Source organism: Sprattus sprattus (genome assembly GCF_963457725.1).
Source record: "Sprattus sprattus genome assembly, chromosome: 9".
Classification (NCBI taxonomy): Eukaryota; Metazoa; Chordata; class Actinopteri; order Clupeiformes; family Clupeidae; genus Sprattus; species Sprattus sprattus.
In genome coordinates this window covers 15,917,545-15,940,194 of record NC_137928.1, presented here as the reverse complement: position 1 = coordinate 15,940,194, position 22,650 = coordinate 15,917,545, and positions in this window count along the sequence as shown.

Here is a 22,650-nt window from a genome sequence, read left to right as displayed (position 1 = left end):
GTTGCTTATGCCACAAGTTTTTTATTGGGTTGATGAGGCACCCCCACAATTATGTTGGCATGCAAACCATGTGTTTATGTGAACTTCCTTGTACAATGTTTGTTGTTACTCTTGTTGCCTTGTTGTTACACTATGTTGATACTATTGTTGCCTTATCGTTACTCTTGATGTTTTGCTGTTTCAGCATGTTGTTAGAGCAGTGAGAATTGTTTTGCCATAAATGGTGCCTCATAGCATAGTTGTCTTCTATGTGACCCAAGATAACCCAAGGGATGGAGATAGAGGCCGCCTTTTTTCCAGGGCTCCACCATTTGTTGTCATTTTTTTTGTTTGGTTGTGAAAAAAGTCAGCTCTTTTTGCCAAAGCTTGTTTGAACTGAACTCTCACCTGCATGTGCCGTTGTGTATGCCCGCCTGTGGCTCCAAGCTTCTGGTTCTGGGAACACACAGTCTACCTTGCAGCGCTACCCTACTAATCCATGACACATGTAGATGTTGGTGAGGAAATAAACATGGTTAGCGACTTTATTTAACTGACATAAATATTTGTTAATTCCCACTACAAATAAGCTTACCCTAAGAACCGTTTGGACATATTTGACTTTGTCAGGCTTTTTGGAGCACCTTGTAAACACAGATTTTTTTTTTTGTCAAAGGCAGAATTTAAAGAAACTTTTCTCTTGTGAGAGAAAAAACCCATCTAAGCTCTTCTCAATGAATACTCCATAATATGTTACGTGATGAGATCTGGCTATAGAAAATTCAATCAACTGCACCAGAGTAGTTACCCTAAGGCAATCCCAGATGCAAATATCATAATCAAAAAGAATAATTACATGTGCCCTATTAAAATTCATTCAGATTTTTTATCCTTGCTAGCCTGAACAACTGTGCAATCAGACCAGGACGTTTTTAAATGCAAAACATATTTACAGACACTTCTATGCATCTTGATTTTTTCGAGAAGTAAAGGTGTTTACATTACGTAATGTATACGTTTGTAGACTATCAATACAACTTCATGCACAGTGCAACCTCCAGAAATATCACATGCACACACAGAGACTCATGGAACCATATGCACACAAACACTCAAACTCAGACTCGAAGTAGACATGAACTGCTCTCATTTAATATGCCCCTCATGCTTGTCAGTGGGTTGGATGGTTGCTATGGGGATTTCAGAGGTCAACTTGGAATCCCAACACTACCTCTTGAAGTGTCGCTACCACTCTATGTGTGTGTGTGTGTTGTGTGTGTGTGTGTGTGTGTGTGTGTGTGTGTGTGTGTGTGTGTGTGTGTGTGTGTGTGTGGTCTGTGTGTGTGCTAGAGATAAGTGGCTATTAAATACTCCATATAAACATTATGCTATTTGTAGCACAAATTATCACCATGAAAAAATAACATTCATTTTCATTTAGTCTCAATCATAAGGTTTATTACTTATTTACACTGGGTCAGATTAGCATGAAATGGTCTGCCCTCTCAAATCAAAGTCAGAGATATATATATTAATATTATTTCCTCATTTAATTCCAGTTTTTGTAATTAATTTTATCCTCACTCTATGTATGCATGTGTGTGTGTGTGTGTGTGTGTGTGTGTGTGTGTGTGTGTGTGTGTGTGTGTGTGTGTGTGTGTGCACATGTAGGATGTCTATATTCACACTAAGTCTTGCCTTCCCTAAGCATCAGAGGCCCTTCCTGACCCGCAGTGTTGGGGATGAGAGAGAGGCTCATGCCATGCCATGTCTCTCCTTCTAAATAAATCATGAGTCATTTGCTGAATCTTTCAGGAATTTTTCCTTTTATTTCTCCAATCTTCAAAGCTAAATCGAAACCTCCCCTAAAAAAAACAAGGGCACCAGGAAACAGAAAGTTTCGCACCATAAAAAGACATCTGTGAAAAATTGATGAGTTGTTTTTGACTGTTGGGCTGACAAAGCACGGAGGATGTCAGTGGCACTGCAGGGATCCGAGACCTAATATTTATACTCAAACAAATACCACGTCACACTTAGGGGTCGCTGTATCTGAGGAGACAGGTCTATCTGATACCTTTAACCTTAAACGCCTCACTTTAGTAACCTTTAAGATACAGTGTGTATGACGTCCACAAGTCAGCATAATCTTAAAGGACCAAAAATGTATTAAACTTGCTGTACTATATCATAAAATGAAACATGATATGTCATCAGAGATCAAGGAAATACGCTGAACTGAAATACTGGCTTCTTTGACAACAATGCTAAAGTTTATTCTTCTTCTAAAATTTCATTTCCGGCGCAGAACTTCTATTTGTGTTTTGGTCTGTGTGATTCCACTACCCATTCCTCCAGTGCCATTTTGACATCGGGGGTTGCCAGATAAGAACGCAAACACAGTGTGTGACTGCATAGAAGTAAGCAAACAAACTGGACCAACAGAGATAATGTTTGATTTTGCCTGACCGAAAAAGCCTTGGGATCCTTCTAGTCATCTAGGAACCATCGAAGAATCATCCGTCCTCAAGGAAACACGCTGAACTGAAATACTGGCTTCTTTGACAACAATGCTAGAGCAAGTTTATTCTTCTTCTAAAATTTCATTTCCGGCGCAGAACTTCTGTTTGTGTTTTGGTCTGTGTGATTCCACTACCCATTCCTCCAGTGCCATTTTGACATCGGGGGTTGCCAGATAAGAACGCAAACACAGTGTGTGACTGCATAGAAGTAAGCAAACAAACTGGACCAACAGAGATAATGTTTGATTTTGCCTGACCGAAAAAGCCTTGGGATCCTTCTAATCATCTAGGAACCATCGAAGAATCATCCGTCCTCCTATTTTAGTAGTACACACATACTCTCTCTGCTGCAGCTCGAGGGAGAGGTCGCAGAGACATGGTGTTCATCCAGACCAAAAGCTATTATGTTTAAAGATTAAGAGTAAAAAAGTCACATCTTTGTGTTTCTGGGCCGTGTGCACCTCCGGGGTAGGGGCAGGGGTGGGTAGGAGATAGGGTGGGTGGGGGCATCCTCCAGGGCATGTGGTGTATATGGCTGAGGCGGAGGGAGAGGCAGTCAGATCCAGGTGGCAGGGGACTGCACAGTCTCCAAAGCGACGCCCCTCGCCCGGGGCTAGGAAACATGACAGATGGTGGAAGATTGTTATATTGCAGCTCTCCCCCAAACTACTCCACCATTTAACACCAGCCTCCATCTACCCCCCCCCCCCCCCCCCCATCACTGAAAGTTCATATAAGAGAGTCGTGTGCTTACACTTTAAGTTACTTAGTGTCAGATGCATCATCATTTTAACCGTGAGGGAATGAATTCCTCTTGAGTAATGTGTATCCCAGACTCCTAATGGCAGTGGAATACAGACGCAATGAACCTTGGACTTGTGTTTATATGCATATAACAGTCATTGGGCTGTCAATCACAGAGGGCTTAATTTAAGTGCCTCTCTCTTCATGGGGAGACTGAGGGAGAGCCTGTCTTGTTGATGTTATTGTAAATATTAAAAATTGTTTTTCCCTCAAGTCAACTCCAGAGGTCTCCTCCATCTGTCATCCCGATTTTGTCACAATTCTGAAGTAAAGAGGCTTTCTGCTCGCATTAACAGAAGACTGTTCCAATGACAGACAGCATCTTCTGAGACTTTCGTCTTGCCATAGGATTGTTTGGGGTGGCTGCCAAGAGGGAATGTCTACAAAGACATGCTGTGTTACACAGACAGTTAAAAGCATTATTAAAGTTTGAAATGAATTATATGAAACTCGTGGGATTTCCATCCATTAAATTGTCATTGGCTGTATTTCTCCAGCATGCCAGTCAAAAGTGCTCGCAATGCTTTGGCATTTTGTCCACAATCGGGATGATCAAAATAAACACATGACCTTCTCCTCTTCTCCTACATGTATGAGAGAAGGTCACACAAATGAATTGGTCATCTTTATACTGCCAATATATAACCACTTGAATCTGCACCCATCCTTTTCGCTAAAGTGGTCTGTGACCTATAGGTCATCCTTGCCGATATCCTACAATAAATGACCTTTACGCGCAATGACAAAAACGACAGACAGTTCTGACCAACAGCCTTCACATTCTGTCAAATACAGAACCCATGTTGAATGAAGAGTCTGAAATGCCAGGACTAGGTTCAGGTTTCAGAGCCCAAATCCATTTCAGTACTTCAGAGAAGACACAAAGTAGATTATCTGAGAGGAAGGTACATAAAAACCCATAATTATTTCTCCGTTCAGCCTTTCCGTCCACACTAAAATACTGTTTTTCGACAGCAAAAAATAATACTTTTCAAAGAAACACTCTCTGAGATGGACTGATAAAAAAAAAGAGAAGAGACAAAGCAGATCGTCTCAGAGGAAGGTTGAAAGAGCTCTTCTGCTGAAAGCACACGTACACAGTGGCGATTCTAGGTGGTGGCCAAGGGTGGCCAGGGCCACCTCTGAAATGACATTGGTCACCCCAGTGGCCACCCTAGATCTGGTTGTCAGAAGTGTTGTCAGAAGTGTCTCCTGTAATAAACTCTAAATGTATTGAATGGTATTATATTTTTGCTACTTAAGCGGTTGAACTCTTTGGTAACTTGCTCTAAAATCTTTAAGTTCCCCCTCCCCTGTAAAATGGTTGAGTCCATGAGTCCGTATTTGTCATTATGAAGGGAAATATGTCATATTTACGGTATGTCAATATGACATTTAGTGCTGTGGGTTCTGAATGCAGTTTTCTTTTATTTTCTTTTGTAAGAGAAATCGAATTTGGACTTGGAAATAAACCTAAATGTAAGTGTTAACACATATCTAATGGGCTCCATTAGACCATAGCCTATTTAACTTACATCCAAATGCCAGTATTAAGCACTAAATCAGTTGTAAATCAAACTGATAGCACTGTTCCGATATCAGATCCTCTTTAAAACTAAACCACTAGTATTATTGCAGTTTCAGGGCCCAAAAATGAAGAGAAAAGGACATCAGGACTTTTTTTCAAGAAAAGGCTTTTTGTAACAATATTTAGACTCTTGGCAACACATTGCTGTTGTCTGTTTTCACTATCTGGATTTGTATAAATTAATACATATAGGCACCAGGCATGTGTGTGTTTGATGTGCCATCCTTGAATTTTAACTTGCCACCCCTCTGCCACCCCATGTAAAATTTTCTAGAATCGCCACTGCACGTACACACCTTCCCCAAGTCACAAAGACCCTCCTCACCTCTCCCACAGGTGAATCCAAAGCCGTTAAGCTCCGAGGCGCTAAAAGTGCACAGCTGAATTATTCACACAGCCCATGGCCTTCAGACGGCCTCGTTGGGACTCAGCCCTGACTGACGCTGGGGCCTCTTAGACTTTCTGTGCTCCTACATGCTCTTCATTAGCGTTTCAAAACACTTAGCATTTCAAACGAACGGCAAGGAGAGAAAAATGAAACTATTGTAATTTAAAGCACCAGCCTTTAGGGTGTTTGTTGCTCGGAGAAATAGAGGCATCATATGAGGCGTGCTCTACATAAAGCTAATGAGTGACATTAACAGGGAACAGTGACCTACTGGATCTGCTTTGAACCTTTTGACCCTTTGTAATGTGGCTACTATGTTTCCTAAATGGCTAATGTTTCATTCATTTGGTTATTGAAGTATTTATGTACATAATGTATACAGAATTGCAAAATTTTGTTCTAATTTCCTACCTGTGCAATTTAGAGGGGATTGGAGTGAATGTCTTAGTGTCTGTTCAACATTGTTTGAACTTTAATAGCAAAACCTAGACTAACATATGCATTAACACCCAGAGGATGCCTTTCAGACTTAAGACTTTGACAGTTTTCGGCAGAACGCTTTTAACTTTGCTTGGAGGCAACAGACTCATGTACACTTACATGTTTATATTATATACATCACACATGTTTATATTATATACATTCCATATGTTTATATTATATTTTACACATTACACAACTTATACAATTCTGATTGGTCATCTAATATCTGTTAGTTGCAATGACAACTGGAATGTACAACATATGGTTGATTGCTGCTAGATTGGAAGAGAGTGTTTGAATACTAGCTATATAAACATCTATTAAGCATACATACACAGTCAAAAATAATACCACATTATTCTGTTCCATTATTATTATTATTATTTATAATAATTTCTTTGTTTACTGTCCGTGGTGTGAGTGTATCCTCTGTGCTTAAATCATATCCGTCAGGCCAGGCACAGTGCACAGTCTGGTCTCTGTCTTCCACTCTTCACTATCAACCATAGACGGGAAACAAGACTGTCCTGCTGTGTGCCTGCTGTAAATCTTCAGGACCCATAAATTGTTGAGCAGCTCCTTAAATGGGCTTTAGAGGAACCCATTACTCATTCTGAATATGTGATTCACATACAGTAGATGTCCATATATCAATGAGTTATACTCTACCTGAAATGTGTGTGTGTGTGCGTGTGTGTGTGCGTGTGTGTGTGTGTGTGTGTGTGTGTGTGTGTGTGTGTGTGTGTGTGTGTGTGTGTGTGTTACAAGATGTTGCATGTCAAGAGTAAATATAACTCATTACAACTTTGTGCAGGACGCATACGTCAGAAATATGGCAAAATCTGGTGGCAGTAGTCATGTAATTTAAACTAATGTGTGATAAATAAAATGTCATGGTTCTCTTTTCCTCTTTTCCCTCGACCCTTCCTACAGTCGCTCCTTCTATACATCATTCATGTGTCCTTTCTTTCTTCTGTTCTCTCTTTCTGTAGATGTGGAGATATTGTATAGGATTTCATATAAAGACTAGCGCAGACATTACAGAAATACACCAAAGTCCATTATTTCACACCCGAGACTAAAGCACATGGGCTTAGGGGAAACTGAGTGGTTATACCGTGATCAACCAGCAAGGGAAAAAAAAACTCTTCCCTCAGCCTTTGAAGATATCTGTAGATGTTTCGCCAAGAGGAAGGGATTTATTTCAGCAATGGTATCTCCACTATCCCCACTTTAATCTGAGGAGTAGTTACCTAAGCTTATCCCATTTGTAGTGGTGCTTTGGCACAGTGGGGCTGCAAGCCGTACATCTTTGAGCAAAATGACCGGATGCAGGTTTGTGATTGGATCCCTGACATGGCTAATAGACAGCTGTGATTGGTCGACATAGGATAGTCTCTGACAGGAACTTTAACTTCCTGGCTAACATTTAGCAAACATTGACATTTACCTTCCTGAAGAAGCTCCAGATGAGCTGGGCTGTATCTAAATATCCAGCTAGAGCGCTCAGCAGACTTCAAAGTGTGTGAGAGAGACAGAAAAGAATATAAGCCACACAGAATTTTCCATTGAAGATAGTGGAATCAATGGACAATAAAAAAAAAATTCTAAATTAAATATGTGTGTGTGTGTATGTGTGTGTGTGTGCGTGTGTGTGTGTGTGTGTGTGTGTGTGTGTGTGTGTGTGTGTGTTTAACAAGCCCGCTTTGTGCTCTAGTGATTTTTACCCCTCTCTCTCCACTTCACTGCTTTGTTTTATTGAAATCAATGTCAGTTTTCACCCCATTGATCTGGCTCCGTGAGAGTCTTTGTAGCCCTGCGAAACATAGAACATAGAACATACACCATATACCTCACAGCCATTTATTTTTGTCCCCACTCAGGAAGGGAAAGCGGGAGACGCAGAAACGCATCTTTCATGATTCAAATAAACCCCCACTCAAGCCACAAAAAAAATCCATCTCAAGCCTCCAATCCCCAGCAGATTTACTGCAAACCGGCTTAAATGATTCATTGATCAAATCCATGGCACACAGCTTCAGTCAATAAGCTATTTGGGTTTAGGGAGAGTGTCGCTGTTCCTGCAGTATCTTGTCACAAGGGCAGGATGAGTAAAGGGAACCTAAAGGGCGGGATGAGTACAGGAGAGGGGCCAGATGGGGAAGAGAACCAAAAGGGCGGGATGAGAACAGGAGAGGAAGGGAACCTATAGGGCGGGATGAATACAGGAGCGGAAGGGAACATCAAGGGCGGGATGAGTACAGGGAACCTAAAGGGTGGGATGAATACAGGAGAGGGGTCAGATGGGGAAGGGAACCTAAAGGGAGGGATGAATACAGGAGAGGAAGGGAACCTATTTGCTCCTATTTCCCTTCAACGGCCAAAATGATTTAGCCGCTCCAGCGAGGGGGGGAGAGGTATTCTGAGTTTTCTGAGGATTTGATTCTAATGTACGACCTCAAGGGGATGTCCTGAAGCTCAGTGAGGTTCGCTGAAAGTGGGAGAGAGTGAGTGAGCCCTCTGGTCTGAAAAGTAGTGCTGGTTTAAGAGCGTTCCCCTGTCATCACACTGTGAGTAGTGCTGGTTTAAGAGCGTTCCCCTGTCATCACACTGTGAGTAGTGCTGGTTTAAGAGCGTTCCCCTGTCATCACACTGTGAGTAGTGCTGGTTTAAGAGCGTTCCCCTGTCATCACACTGTGAGTAGTGCTGGTTTAAGAGCGTTCCCCTGTCATCACACTGTGAGTAATGCTGGTTTAAGAGCGTTCCCCTGTCATCACACTGTGTCTATGGCAGTGCAAGCAAGACTAGAAGTAATGGCACAGTGGGGAACAATCTTTTAGCATGTTTGAAAGCATGTTGTCCCTATGTGTGTGTGTGTGTGTGTGTGTGTGTGTGTGTGTGTGTGTGTGTGTGTGTGTGTGTGTGTGTGTGTGTGTGTGTGTGTGTGTGTGTGTGTGTGTGCAGTTTGTAATGTTCTCTACCCACAGGGATCAAGGTTTGCTCCTTATGATTTTTTGATTGACACACACACTAGAGCATGGATCGGGCCGAATCTTTCTGTCCAAGCCCGGCCCGCGTCCAGATAGAGTAGTAACCGAGCCCGGCCTGAGTCTGACAGCCATTCAAATATTTATTTTTCCGTACCCGAACTGAGCCCAACGGAATCAATTTCTCAAGTGTTCATACTAATGCCACATTTACGTACGTTTTTTATGAATAGCCTGGCTTTGTTAAACTCCGGCATCAACAGATAAATGCTCGCTCACACAAACAAGTGCTGTTAAACGCACGAGCGTGCACAAGAAGGCCAATAAGCTTATTTAAATGATATGATTCACATTGCAAGAACGTGTTGGTTCGGCTCCTTTAAGAGCAGCACGTACAGTGTGGGTGTGGTAGAGCTAGAGAGAGAGAGAACGGTGAATAGTTTGGATGGCGACAAAAATGTATTTTGCTGTAACAGTGTTAACCAGTGTGTGAAGAATCAATCCTGAGAAAGAATACAGTGGGCATTAATTTACTAACCAGCAGCAGACGGAAAGGAAAGGAAAGGGAATTAACCCCAAAGTTAAAAACATGTAATACTTCGGCCCTGGATCATTTTACTAAGTCTCCCCTGCAATCTCCAACTACGGTCAGAGACAGACATCAGCAAAAGTTAAGAAACGGAATGAAATCGCCTACACATTACACACGCTATGCCTTAATACAACTCACATTATATGTTACACCAAAGGAGGCTCAACAGACAAGTCTTAGGCCGAATCTCGATTCTTCCCCTTGCCCCTTTTGCTTTGTCTTTGTCTTGTCTTAACCCTAGCACTTGCAAGTGTAAGGGCCAAGGGCTGAAAACTTTGCCCTATGAAATGAGACGCCACTCGGTTTCGGGTACGTCATGCGTGACTGTATGAGCTATGAAACTAGCGATTTAAAAAAAGTCTAATGAAGAACATGGTTGCAAATATATATGTATACAACTGTGTAGAGCACGAAACAAGACTGTCATCATTTTTAAATTAATTATAAGCCAAAAATACTTACATGTAGTGTATGTAGCATCTAGCTGGCAAGCTACCATATAAGCCAATGGAGTGGTGGTATACGCGCTAATTGTATCCTAAAACTACTGTTTGAAAGCTTCAGTTAAGACCTACAATACTATGCATCGTTCGTGAAGTACATTTCAGATCAAACCGAGTCATTATAAACATATAAAAAGTTGTGTAGATAGCTTTATTCATGTAAAATATTCCTCGCTTCAAGCAGCCATGTTTTTTGGAAAATTTCCGAACTGGTTTCGCTATGTGCTCTGGGATAGCCCTTCGAGGTAAGTGAGCTCTCAAGTGAGCTCTCAAATAATCTTAAAAATAAGGGGTACATAGCACTCAATCTTATCCCTTAATCTTGATCAAAATGGGTATTGAGACACCACTAGCTCTCACATGAACGCGCAATTTCAAGGCTAAGGGGGAAGATAAGGGGTAAGGGGAAGTATTGAGATTGGGCCTTACAATTGAAGATCTTTTTTTTTCTTGAAAATTGTCACGCCGACGTTCGTTAACTGTATACATAGTCCAACCATCGAGGTTTAATCCATGTTGTTGTGGAGAACGAGGGTTGCATCAATCATATTTCATTAAAACTTCACACTTCTTACATTGGACACATTCAACAGCCTAATTAGAATCTGCATCGACTACTAAGCAGAAAAATCTCCATACAGTAGATTTCCCTTCGTCACTGTAAGTATCGTTTTAAACTCTCCAGATGACAGTTTCTCTTTAACTTTCTCTGTGATGCCATTTTGCCACCTGTAATCACGTTGTCACAAGCCTGATTATAATGTCTAAATATTTGTCCGAACCCATCGGGTTCCGACGGGTTCCAACGGGCTTGGGTCGGGTATCCATCCCCTAACACACACACACACACACACACACACACACACACACACACACACAGACTTCATGAAGCCTTTTTTGTATGTACCAGAAACAGTTGAACTAGCCTGTCTCTGTTACTGTAAATTCGTCTCTTGGGACGGAGACAGACTGAACTAGTGCTATTGGCAGAGTATCACATTTAGAGGGCACAGCGCTTCCTCTGCTTTTCTGCTGAGGCCTGATCAGTGGCAGATGGCCTCCAATAGAGAGAGAGAGAGAGAGAGAAAGACAGTGAGAGAAGGAGAGATAGAATGAAAGAGAGATAGTGAGCGAGAGAGAGGCATTGAGAGAAAGAGAGATAGAAGGAGAGAGAGATAGTGAGAGAAAGAGAGATAGAATGAGAGAGATGGTGAGCGAGAGAGAGACAGCTAGAGAAAGAGAGATAGAAGGAGAGAGAGATAGTGAGAGAAAGAGAGATAGAATGAGAGAGATGGTGAGCGAGAGAGAGTCAGATAGAGAAAAAGAGACAGAATGAAAGAGAGAGAGAGAGAGATAGTTACAGAAAGGGAGATAGAATGAAAGAGAAAGACAGAGTGAGAGAAAGAGAGCTAGAATGAAAGAGAGACAGCGAGAGAAAGAGAGATAGTATGAAAGAGAGAGAGATAGTGAGCGAAAGAGAGACAGAATGAGAGAGAGAGAGACAGAATGAAAAAGAAGGAGAGAGATACAGCAAGACAAAAAGCAATAGAATGAAAGAGAGCTAGAGAGAGCAAAGAAAGGGAGATAGAATGAAAGAGAGAGAGAGAGAGAGAGAGCGATAGAATGAAAGAGAGACAGAGAGCAAGAGAAAGGGAGATACAATGAAAAAGAGAGAGCGAGCGAGAGAATGAAAGAGAGACAGAGAGCAAGAGAAAGTGAGATAGAATGAAAGAGAGAGAGAGTGAGAGAAAGAGAGATAGAATGAAAAAGAGAGAGAGTGAGAGAAAGAGAGATAGAATGAAAGAGAGAGAGAGAGAGACATACATGCAGTAAAACCCAAAGGTTGTCCCACTCAGCAGTTCAGATCAGTAGGGCTGTTGTGCTGTTGAGCTGTTCTGCATGGTAATGAACCTGCATAGATGATGAAAACAAAAGTGCTGCTAACGCAAGCAATGCAGGCAAGGTTGGCTAACGAGTTTCCCGGAGGTGAGACTGGAACACAACGCGTCTCACTGCAGTGTGGTCAGGGGCAAAGCCTGCTGAGACAGGCGGACAATGAGAGTATCAAGGATGTGACACACACTTATACACACACACACACACACATATGAATGACAATGAACGTATCAAGGTTGCGATGCACACACACACACACACACACACACACAAACACACACACATACTGTATATACGAGTGACAAAGAAAGTGTCAAGGTCGTGCCTACTCCGCTGTGCAGGGAAGCACTTGATACTCAGGACCCTGAAGAATGTGCTGCTAAACAAAATTGAAAGAATCTGGTGAGTGTGTGCATGTGTGTGTGTGAGTGTGTGTGTGTTTGTCTATGTGGGTGTGGGTGTGTGTGTGTGTGTGTGTGTGTGTGTTTGTGTGTGTGTGTGTGTGTGTGTGTGTGTGTGTGTGTGTGTGAGTGTGCAGGATATGGAAGAGATAGAGTGGAGCTATTGGATGCCTCTGAAGAATGTGTCATTCAACAAACAATATTGAAAATACCACATTTGTATGCTCTCATTGCATTTCAGCATTTAATGAAAGATGCATTGAAAAACAAATAGAGAACAGCATGATAGATATATTTTAGTGGAGCTTCTGACTGCCGTGTAGAAGAGGGGAAAAAAACACTTTTAAGACTGTCCTTGTCCCCTCTGTGTCCTTACTGCAAAAGCACATTAAAAGCATTCAGAATATGCTGCGGAGTGGCTTATAAATAGAGATGTCTCCAGTGCATTTTCATTTTCAAAAATGGCATAGTGTTTTTATTGAGAATGTCAAAGCGCAGTGGGGACTCCAGATATTTCTCTTTCTTGAACAGGTGCGCTAATCAAAAGTTACTTGTTTCAGCTTTGATCGACGCGCCAATTGACCCTGTTCTTCATAATACCCTGCAGGGAAATTCATAATGTGACTGGCTGTGCGTTGCATTGCTTCTCAGTGCTTTAATTGACTCATTTAAAATCGACATCGGCAAAATGTCAATCCCTCATGATCTATCACACAAGCAGAAAGTCAATGGACGTGTTTGCTTATAAGTCCACCGCTCGTTTAGCGGCCCCGCTTTAATTCCACGACTTCATGGTTTTGTTTTGTTTTCTCGTAACACTCTGGATCGAGATTTAGCAATACACGCTGTATATGCAAAGACTTAGGTTGGTGTGCAGTTTATGACAGGGTTTGGGTCAGTTGAATACATGCTGTATAGGCATAGACTTCAGTCAGTTGACAGGTTGAAAAAAAACTCAAACTAGTTTTGATCATTTAGTGACTGTTTGTAGGGTTTTAAAACGAGTTGTCAAAAGAAGATAAACAAGCCGTTTTTCTTTTTCTTTCAATGTTTCCTTTGGCTTTGTTTTGTCTCATCTTGGCACAGAGACTGCTCCTCTGTCCGCTGTGGTGCAGCTTCAGCTCAGGCTGTCTTCTCCGAATTGACTTTGAGTAAACAGTTTCCTGGAAAATGGCGCCTTCACCAAAAAAAGCCCCGCTCAGGCAATTGAAATTCTCAACCATGGTGTGAAGTGGAAAGGTGGAGGCAGACCGCAATTTGTTATCTAAATACAGCGAGACCACTGTGAATTGTTATCAAGCCCTCTCCTCTGCCACACGACGTGTTTGTCTATGAACTTTATCTAGTCATCTGTTTATCTGTCAAAGGCGGGTCCAGGCTGAGGCTGCCTGGGAAAAATCCATCTAAATGCAATTTCTAGACTGGCAGCAACCATCTAATGCGCATACATGCTTTTAAAACGACCCTCTCTTTATAGAGTTGATGGAGTGTACATGAGTTATCTAATTTCAGCTTGTATAAAGTGAAACAAAATCAAGGTTTAAAAAAAACACAGTGAGGGTTCATCAAAACTGACTTGCATCCACATCATTATTGTGTCTTTTCTTTAATCGATGCATATTATATACATTGCTGTACATAAAACCTTGCAGGAATATGTTATCCGCCTGCCTCTGATATAGTATCCGATATAGTATCAGCGAAAAGAGGTGTTTTGAATCTTAAATGTTTATTCTTTACTTTTAAACCGCTGATATGGGACACATATTGCAACCTTTGATGCTTCAGTTCTGATCCCTGCAACATTCTGACATCACATTCTGACCGACATGTTGAGTTGTTAAGCAATGGTTACGGGAACAGAAGGGGTGTGTATGAAACCAGGGGTTGCTGCCTTGTTGCCTCACTGCAGTAATAGACAGGTGTCTCATAAGACATAACCTTTGAGTGGAGGCAATTTCTACAATCGATGCTGCCTTGAAACCAACTGTTACAGGGGCAATTTGAAGGCATCTAAACAGACAGGAAATAGGGTTACATCAGTTCTGAACGGCCCTTGATGACTCGCTGTCATGTTAGAGACCCTGTTGAGAGAGCGCTTTAACCCGATCCGAACAGACCCTAGGTGCGCTGTCTCTCTCTCTATCTCACAAAGGATGTAACTGTAACATTCTGTGGGAGCCACCTTGAATGGCTACTTGGTCACCTATTGTCTTTGGAGCCCTGTCAGCTAAACTATAAGTATAGTTTTGAAATTTCTAAAATGTATTAATTATGTAGTAAGTGTATGCGTTAAATGGTCTGATGTGAGACACTCTTGTTTGGTTGGCAGGAGGTGCATATTACATGAACTGGAACAGCTTGCTAGCATCATTAAGTGAATTGCAATATGACCCATTTCCTAGACAGCAAGCATATATCAGTTAAGCAATTACATTAGAGATAAGTTCAAAATGTGTCTAAATAACTGAATGCATTCACTCCTTCAGATAGTTATAGAGTGATATTTGAATAGAGATGATATTTATTACGTATCAAAGTCTTTAGTGTGATATCATTAAACTAAAAGTGTAAACTCAGTGGCCAATAAGGACCTACAATCCAAGCCTATAGATTTCCTGATTAACCCAATGTCCCAGCCCTCCCCTTCCAATAACCCCAGTTCAGTCTTGCATTACATTGGACAAGTATCTGATAATTGTGCAAACCTCTCTGATTGTGTTTGGTCTGCTGATTTGATTGCTTTCTATCATAGGGCAAGGACACACACACGCACACACGCACGCACACACACACACACACACACACACATAAACACACACACACTCGTATAAGCGACATAAATAAGCCTCATTGCCTGAGTGCATAATTGCCCTCTGGAGTTTACCCAACGGACGGATTGGAACGGCGAAATTATGTCGTTGGTGGAGGAAGAGGAGGAGGAGGAGGAGGGGGAGAAGCTGACACGGACAAGATGACCGGTCAGAATTTGTCTCCCCGACTAATAGCCTCCAATGCATCACTCTAAAAGGGCAACCGCAGGAACAGCATGAAAGGAGTACAAGGGACATTTTAGTTCTATCTCTCTCCCCTTTTCTCTCTGCATGTGTCCTCTACCCATTTCTCTTGTACTATCCGTCAAGCCATTTTTGCCTGAATATCATATTTGAGTTTATATCTGCGGGGGGCATAGACTTTACCCATGCACAATACTCACAGGTCCTCTCCACTATCACTGGGAGACAGTGGTGGTCCGTCAGGGCCTTCAAGGCCTTCTCTGCTGGCCTAAACATCATCAGAAAATAAATGTAATAAAATACATTTAATTTTAATATTTTCTTTTCATAAATATGTATTCAATGTCCATTATCTTCATTTCATAACTTCCAGCGTTGTTAATTTATGTTACAGCTTTCATCCAATCATATTTCAGCTATCATGTGTTGCCACGCTCCGCGAAATCTTCCCCGAGAACAGAAGTCTTCCCTGAGGCCTTCAGAATTCACGTTGAAGGCCCGTGTACATCTGATTGGTTATCACAACTGGCTGTTTCAGTTCATTTAAGTTGAATGAACTGAAACAGACAGTTGTGACAACCAATCAGATTTCGAGTTGGCGACACTGGGCCTTCTAGAAGGCCCGGAAGATTTCTTTCCTCGCGTTGAACGTGACACGTAAACGTCCTTTGATACTGAGGCAGACCGGTGCAGTGCTTCAGTGCTCAGTTTAGCTGGCTAATGCGAAAACGACGTACATCGTTATATGCTAGTTGTTTCAATTGGTAAGACTAAATATAACTAGAATGCGTTTCGTGAACGAACTGCGAGAGTGTGCTTGCTCTGCAGTGCAGTGGCCGAGTGCGCATATGTTGTTGAGGGGCCTCACAGACTGATTGATATCTGAGAACAAAATCTGTATAGTACTGTGTTTTCTGTGGTCATAGTCATAATAGTTCCAGAGTTTCGTTATACTGACTTACTGAGCTAAGTGAATTATTGAAATTGTTATCTTGGTAAAAGGAAACATCTCTGCAACAATATTGGAATGAATGCGGTTACATAGTCAGCTTTACTTAAAGTGTATTGTAAGATATAGCTTGTTAGACTTAATGCACTAAGAGTTAGACTGTAGGTCTAGTATCTAACGTAAGCAACACTTTTACTGTATAGATAGAGAGCACGTGTATCACATTGGTTTATAGTCTGTCAAATTAGTTGTAGTTATTGGTGTTCGTTGGCATAAAAAGTTAGTCTTCTCTTATAAGCCTATAGTACATCTGATTAGAGCTAGCAACCATGAAAAACCTCTTCTGAAACTAAGAAGGATAACTATGACTAAATGTGACTAAAACTAATATGCATTTTTGTCTTAAGACTGAATCTAAAATAGCTGCCAAAATTAATACATTTCAGTGTTCATTTTGGCAGCTATTTTAGATTCAGTGCATATTAGTTTTAGTCACATTTAGTCATAGTTATCCTTCTTAGTTTCAGTCTAGTTTTCGAAAACTGAGCACACTACAACAGCTACGATGTGTCCAGGTACATCTTCAAACGTTTTTCAGTTAACCTAATGATTCAAGGTCTCTCATGAATCATTACTCCCAGGACACGGGTTAATGTTAACTCACGCTATCGGCCACAAGTTAACCATTCTTTCAGTATAAGCAACTTTTGCATAGCCCCGCACAGCTAGGATAGCTCACGTTACCGTAGTAGGAATACAAGCATTAGCGCACTATATCCACACAACTAAATTCATGAATTACTTCACAGGTTTACTTAACAACTTGAATTAAGGAAAATGATCCCCCGTTACGGCTAGCTGAAACTGCCAGTGGATACTCCCGTTACGTAGTGTTAGTTAGCCTTTAGCCCCGTACTCAGATGTTACAGCTGCTTAACACAGCTAGGATAGCTAACGTTACCGTAGTGGGAATACAAGCTTTAGCTCACTATATCCACACAACTAAATTCATGAATTACTTCAAAGGTTTACTTCACAACTTGAATTAAGGAAAATGGCGTCTCCAACGTTAACGTAACGTTAATTTATATGTTAGCTGCTACCATTAAAATTTCAGTCAGTACACTGAAAATGCTGCCATTCAACTCACCTTAACGAAGTGGAAATACGGTAGCTAGGTTAGAAACTGTAGTTCCTCTTATTCTTTTTCAAAGTTGAATTGAGAGGGACAGAGAAAATGCGGTTCTTCCGATTTGGCGGAGGTGTCAGTGAGAAGCACAGCTGCAAGCCAGTTTAATGACCCTATTATGACGTCATAATGGCAGAGACCTCTGCCATGCAAGTCTATGGAGAAAAAAGGGGATGAAAAAGAGGGATAAAAAAGGAGTGGCATGGGGTACCGCCACGAAAAGGCATAGCAGCTTGCACCGGATCGGGCCGGACGTTTTGGTGTTTGAATGGCGTCTCTAGCTCAATCGGGCGAGGAGGAGTTAGCTGCAAGAAAAACGTACGGAATAAAGAAAACTTGACGATAACAATACTGTGCTTCCCTTCGGGCAAGCACACTAATTACATTAACCAACTCAAATAAACTAGTTTACACCAACTTGATAATTCCAGTTTTTGATACAATTACAACGCCATTTTCAAGACGGAACTTTCAAGAAAAATTGGATATCGTGAGGATGGGAAGTTTAATGAAACTGCTTTGCAGGTGGGACAATGCGATGTTTAGTGGACAAACTTGTTAAAGCTTTCGGTGGACTTAATACAACTTTGTAGACTAATCCCTGAAAATCGCCTTTTATTTTTAAGTTGTGACAGTAATATCCAAGCGATCACATAACTGAGAGTGTACTACTCTTAATGTATTGTTAATACGGGTGTATTGATTTTAAATGCTCCGGAAATATTAATAAAGTCTGTTGTACTCGACTATGTTAAGGTGATGCAATGCTCACTTATACTGCCTTTCTGTATAAATATAATGGTTCGAGAGCCATGGCGTCATAATGATGGTATTAGGAGGTGGTTTCACTCAGTTTAACATCGTGTAGGACATCGCTGAAGGCCCAGTCGTGAAATGCACGGACCGCCACTGCTGGGAGAAGACTCTGACTCAGATGGGGTGAAGTGTTGGCACAATAGACTTACCTTGTCATAAGAGCTTTGCTGACAAATCTGCAGAATTAGACTGTCTCCCAGCTCTCAAGCCGAATGACTGTTAGAAGGAGAGCTAGAAAGCACACCCACTGTATGAAGAATCCTAACAGGTCTTTGCTCATGTAAGGACAGAGCGCTTTCTGCGTGCCTCTTATTATGGTAGAAGCTGTTGGGTTTATTATTACTCTCCTGGCAATGCTACTGATGGTCTGGCAGACATTTAGCCACTGGCGTGGAGAACAGATATCAGGACCCAGACCTGATCTGGCCCAGATCCGGCCCAAATGTGGCAGGAAGGGAAGTCCCATCTTAGTGAAGCAGAGGAGAGAATATTAAAGCTCTAGATGTTGCCTATTATTTCCAAACTGATCAGTTAACGGTGGTCACATGACCTCTGGTCCTGGAGACTGTAGTGACTGCCTCATTGATGAATCTGTCGGAGTAAATGCAAATGATTTAATGTTGTCCAGCGGGCCTGTGAGAGATCAATGTCCAAGACTTTAAGGGGTACATTAATAAATACTGAGTCACTATAAGACCAGAAATAGACAGTATCATGACATAGTGATATATCTACTTACCAGACACTGAAAACACAGATAAATGTATCATCTGTGGAACATATCAAACTATTTTGCTGTTATCTAAACTGTAGTCTACATGTGGTTTCTTCACATATAGCCTAGTGGTCTTCTGACAGCAAGATAGCAGAAACAAATCTTCATCAGAGTCTTCATCTTCATCAGAGTGAAGTTTAAACATTTCATCTTATTGTGGAATTCTTGGCCAAATGGATGTATGTCAGTAAGGTAGGATATAGTCTCCAAAGCAGACTTCAACTCCATCTCCATCTCCTAAAACCAGCAAATATGACTGTATGATCTGTTTACAACCTCACCAGAATACTTTGGAATAGAAACTCAACTGCAAGATTGTATTTACAGCTGGTTAAACAACAATCTTACTTTACCAGCTTCTGATCCTGCAGATACAACCTAATAAATACCTCACAATCCCAAAACAAATCTGCACTACTAGAGCCCTGACCGGAATAAGGGGTGAGTGCGAGAGAGCCTAGTGGTTGAACTTAATTTCGGCTGAACCACTGACCAAAAGAATTCTGTTTGACTTTTAATTAGGGATTTCAAGCCTGGGCGTGTTCGACATGTGCATCGTGCTGTTTTGTCAGGTGAGGTGAAAGTGGCGAGACCAAAGAGAGTAATTGGGATGGGTGTGTTTGATCAAAGCAACACGCCTGAGCCATTCCCACTAGCATAAGGACACCTCTCCTGCAATTTAGCCACATATGCATAGGCTGATCAAAAGGGAGTCTATGGCCATCTGACTGCCTTCAGAGAGAGAGGGTTATCGGTCTGCATACACTGTGATATACCATCTGTCTTCCTTAATAAAGAGTATGCCACTGTGAGAGACCGGCTCTGGTGTTACTGTTCTGCACAGAGCCAGAATGGTGTTACTGTTCTGCACTGAGCCGGAATGGTGTTCGGGCACAATAGCAATTTGAGGTCTAGAGAAAATAAGCCTGTCACACTAAACTGGAGCGCTTCAGCAAGGGCACGAGTACAATGCCCTAACACGGGAAACACCAGACAAGCCATTCACATGTCAGTCAATCATCTCCCTTTTTCTATTCTAACATGACTTAAATACTGATAAGGTTAGATCTCCACACAGTAATGGTACATTGACGGCCGTGTTATCAGTGCTGCAGACAGCGGTGTTTGAATGCCATGCTGATTGCTCCTTCCCCGTCCTTGAGTTCGTCTTACGAGTTTCTGCCGCTGCATTTCAATTTGTCCCCATGGAGCGAAACCACTGACTACATTTGCAGATTCAAGCCGATAACGACAAGAATTCACGTCTGCTATTTTTAGATGACAGTTCTTTGCACTATACCTCTCTCTCTCCCTCGCTCTCTCTCTCTTTCTCTCGATCCCACTCTCTTTGTTTGTCTTTCTCTTGATCCCAGATCTCGTTCTCTGTCTGTGTGTTTTTGTCCCTGTGCCTGCTGTTGAACGTGTCTATCTCTGTCCTTCACTGTCTAGACAGAAGCGCATTAATCAATATCGCTGACCCTTATAGGTGACTGAGAAAGAAAGAGAGAGAAAGAGAGAGGGAAAGAGAGAAAGAGAGAGAGAGAGAGGATAGAGAGAGAGAGACAGAAAGAGAGAGAGAGACAGAAAAAGAGAGAGGAAGAGAGAGGGCGCCAAAGTGGCTTTCAAAGCTTCTGTTTACCTGGGCACTCCAGAGTGGAAGGATTAGGAGAGTGTGCACACCATAAAGGATGGGGTATTAACCTTTATTACACCACATTGCCCTCTCATAATTGTAGGTTTTAGAAGCTGGGCAGGCCAACACAACAATAAAACCAAGTAAAAGAGGATTTTGTGTCGGAGGGGAGCTAGTGAGTTCCAAAACAAATACAGGATGCGGACAAACACTTGGTTAGCTATCATTACTGTGTGCAGAGCCTGCCCGAACAGTAGCTTCATCACGGGCTAATTCTTTGCTATTTAATAAAACTAGGAGGAGAGTTGGATTAGAAAAGATAGAATTACAATCAAGGTTATACAAGTGTGGAGTGTCAAAGTGTCTGTTACACAGTCATTATTACTGTATTACATTCTTATTGGCATAATTACAATGTAATAAAAGCTGAGTAGTATAATTTTATAGCGCAGACTTAAATTAACTAAATCCACTAAATTATCTCACAGAGGTTGGGGTTTGTGAGGTCATCGTTTCCCACGGCATCCCATGAGGGTAGTGAGAACCACAAGATCAGCCCTTCACTTGAAACTTTAAAGGGATAGTTCGGTTTTTAAGACATGAATATGTATGGCTTCCCCGTCACCAGTGTCATGCAATCATGCATCACTTACCCCCGACAGCATCCTGTGAGCAGAGTTCTCGTTCAGTTTTGGTCAAACCGAAAGTAGTCCGGCAGGTTTGCTAGACCCAGCAAAATAAAAAGTTTCTCTTCCCGAAACATTATGTGTTCAAAAGAGTGATATATTTGCATCCCAAAAACATTGTAGTGGAAAAAGTGACACCTCGTTATCACTTGGCCCTATTTTCAATACGCTCGATACTGCAGAGTCTACGGCAGATACTACTAGAGTCTACCGAGTTTTGATTCGCGAAAGTTGATTCGCGAAAGTTTGATTCACCAAAGTTGCCTGAGAGAAACGTCTATCACAGAAAAACGATGCTTTATGTCAATTTTATCAAATGTAGTCTCAGTTTTCATCGTTTTCCTGTGATGGACGTTTCTCTCAGGCAACTTTGGCAAATCAAACTTTCGCGAATCAACTTTCGCGAATCAAAACTCGGTAGACTCTAGTAGTATCTGCCGTAGACTCTGCAGTATCGAGCGTATTGAAAATAGGGCCAAGTGATAACGAGGTGTGACTTTTTCCACTACAATGTTTTTGGGATGCAAATATATCACTCTTTTGAACACATAATGTTTTGGGAAGAGAAACTTTTGATTTTGCTGGGTCTAGCAAACCTGCCGGACTACTTTCGGTTTGACCAAAACTGGACGAGAACTCTGCTCACAGGACGCTGTCGGGGGTAAGTGATTCATGATTGCATGACACTGGTGACGGGGAAGCTATTCAGATTCATGTCTTAAAAACCGAACTATCCCTTTAAATATTCATCTGTGATATAAAGTGAATACAAAGTTAAGGCATTATACATTCAGCGGATGCATTAGAACAGAAGTTTTTGAATTCAAGCAGCTCTTGGTAAGGCAGCAACTGACTAGGAAGAATTGCAGTTAAATGCTCTAATGTAACCTGAAGAAGGCATGGACAATCGAACAAACCAATTAAAATACACAATGAATGAATTAGAGGATCATTTGTTAGAGGCGGAGAATGACAGAAAGCATTGCCAACATGACTTTTCAAATGGCACTTCATAATCTAGTGCGCCAGACTAATTGCAAGCATAAACAAGGGAAGCTATCAACTTATGGCAGGCCTCCCAGTCAAACTCGGTAAGAAATATGACAGGGGTCCAGGTCATAATTCTTTCATGTGACGTGCTGCTCAAGCACACAGATGTCTAAGCAGATGTTGTCTTTATCGAAATTGCAGTCTGCACAGTCAGAAGTAATCAAATGTAGAATGGTACTTTGATGAAGTTATTAAAATAGCTTTATTACTTATTACATGTTTTAACAGGTTAACTAGTAATCTGTAACCTATTACATTTCAAAAGTAACCTTCACCACCTTCCCTTTGAAGTTCTCATGCATTAACATGAGTGCTTATTTTAATGCACATTTCTAATCCCCAACCATTCTCATTTAAATGAACTTGTGTCAAATAAAGAAATATGATCCTCC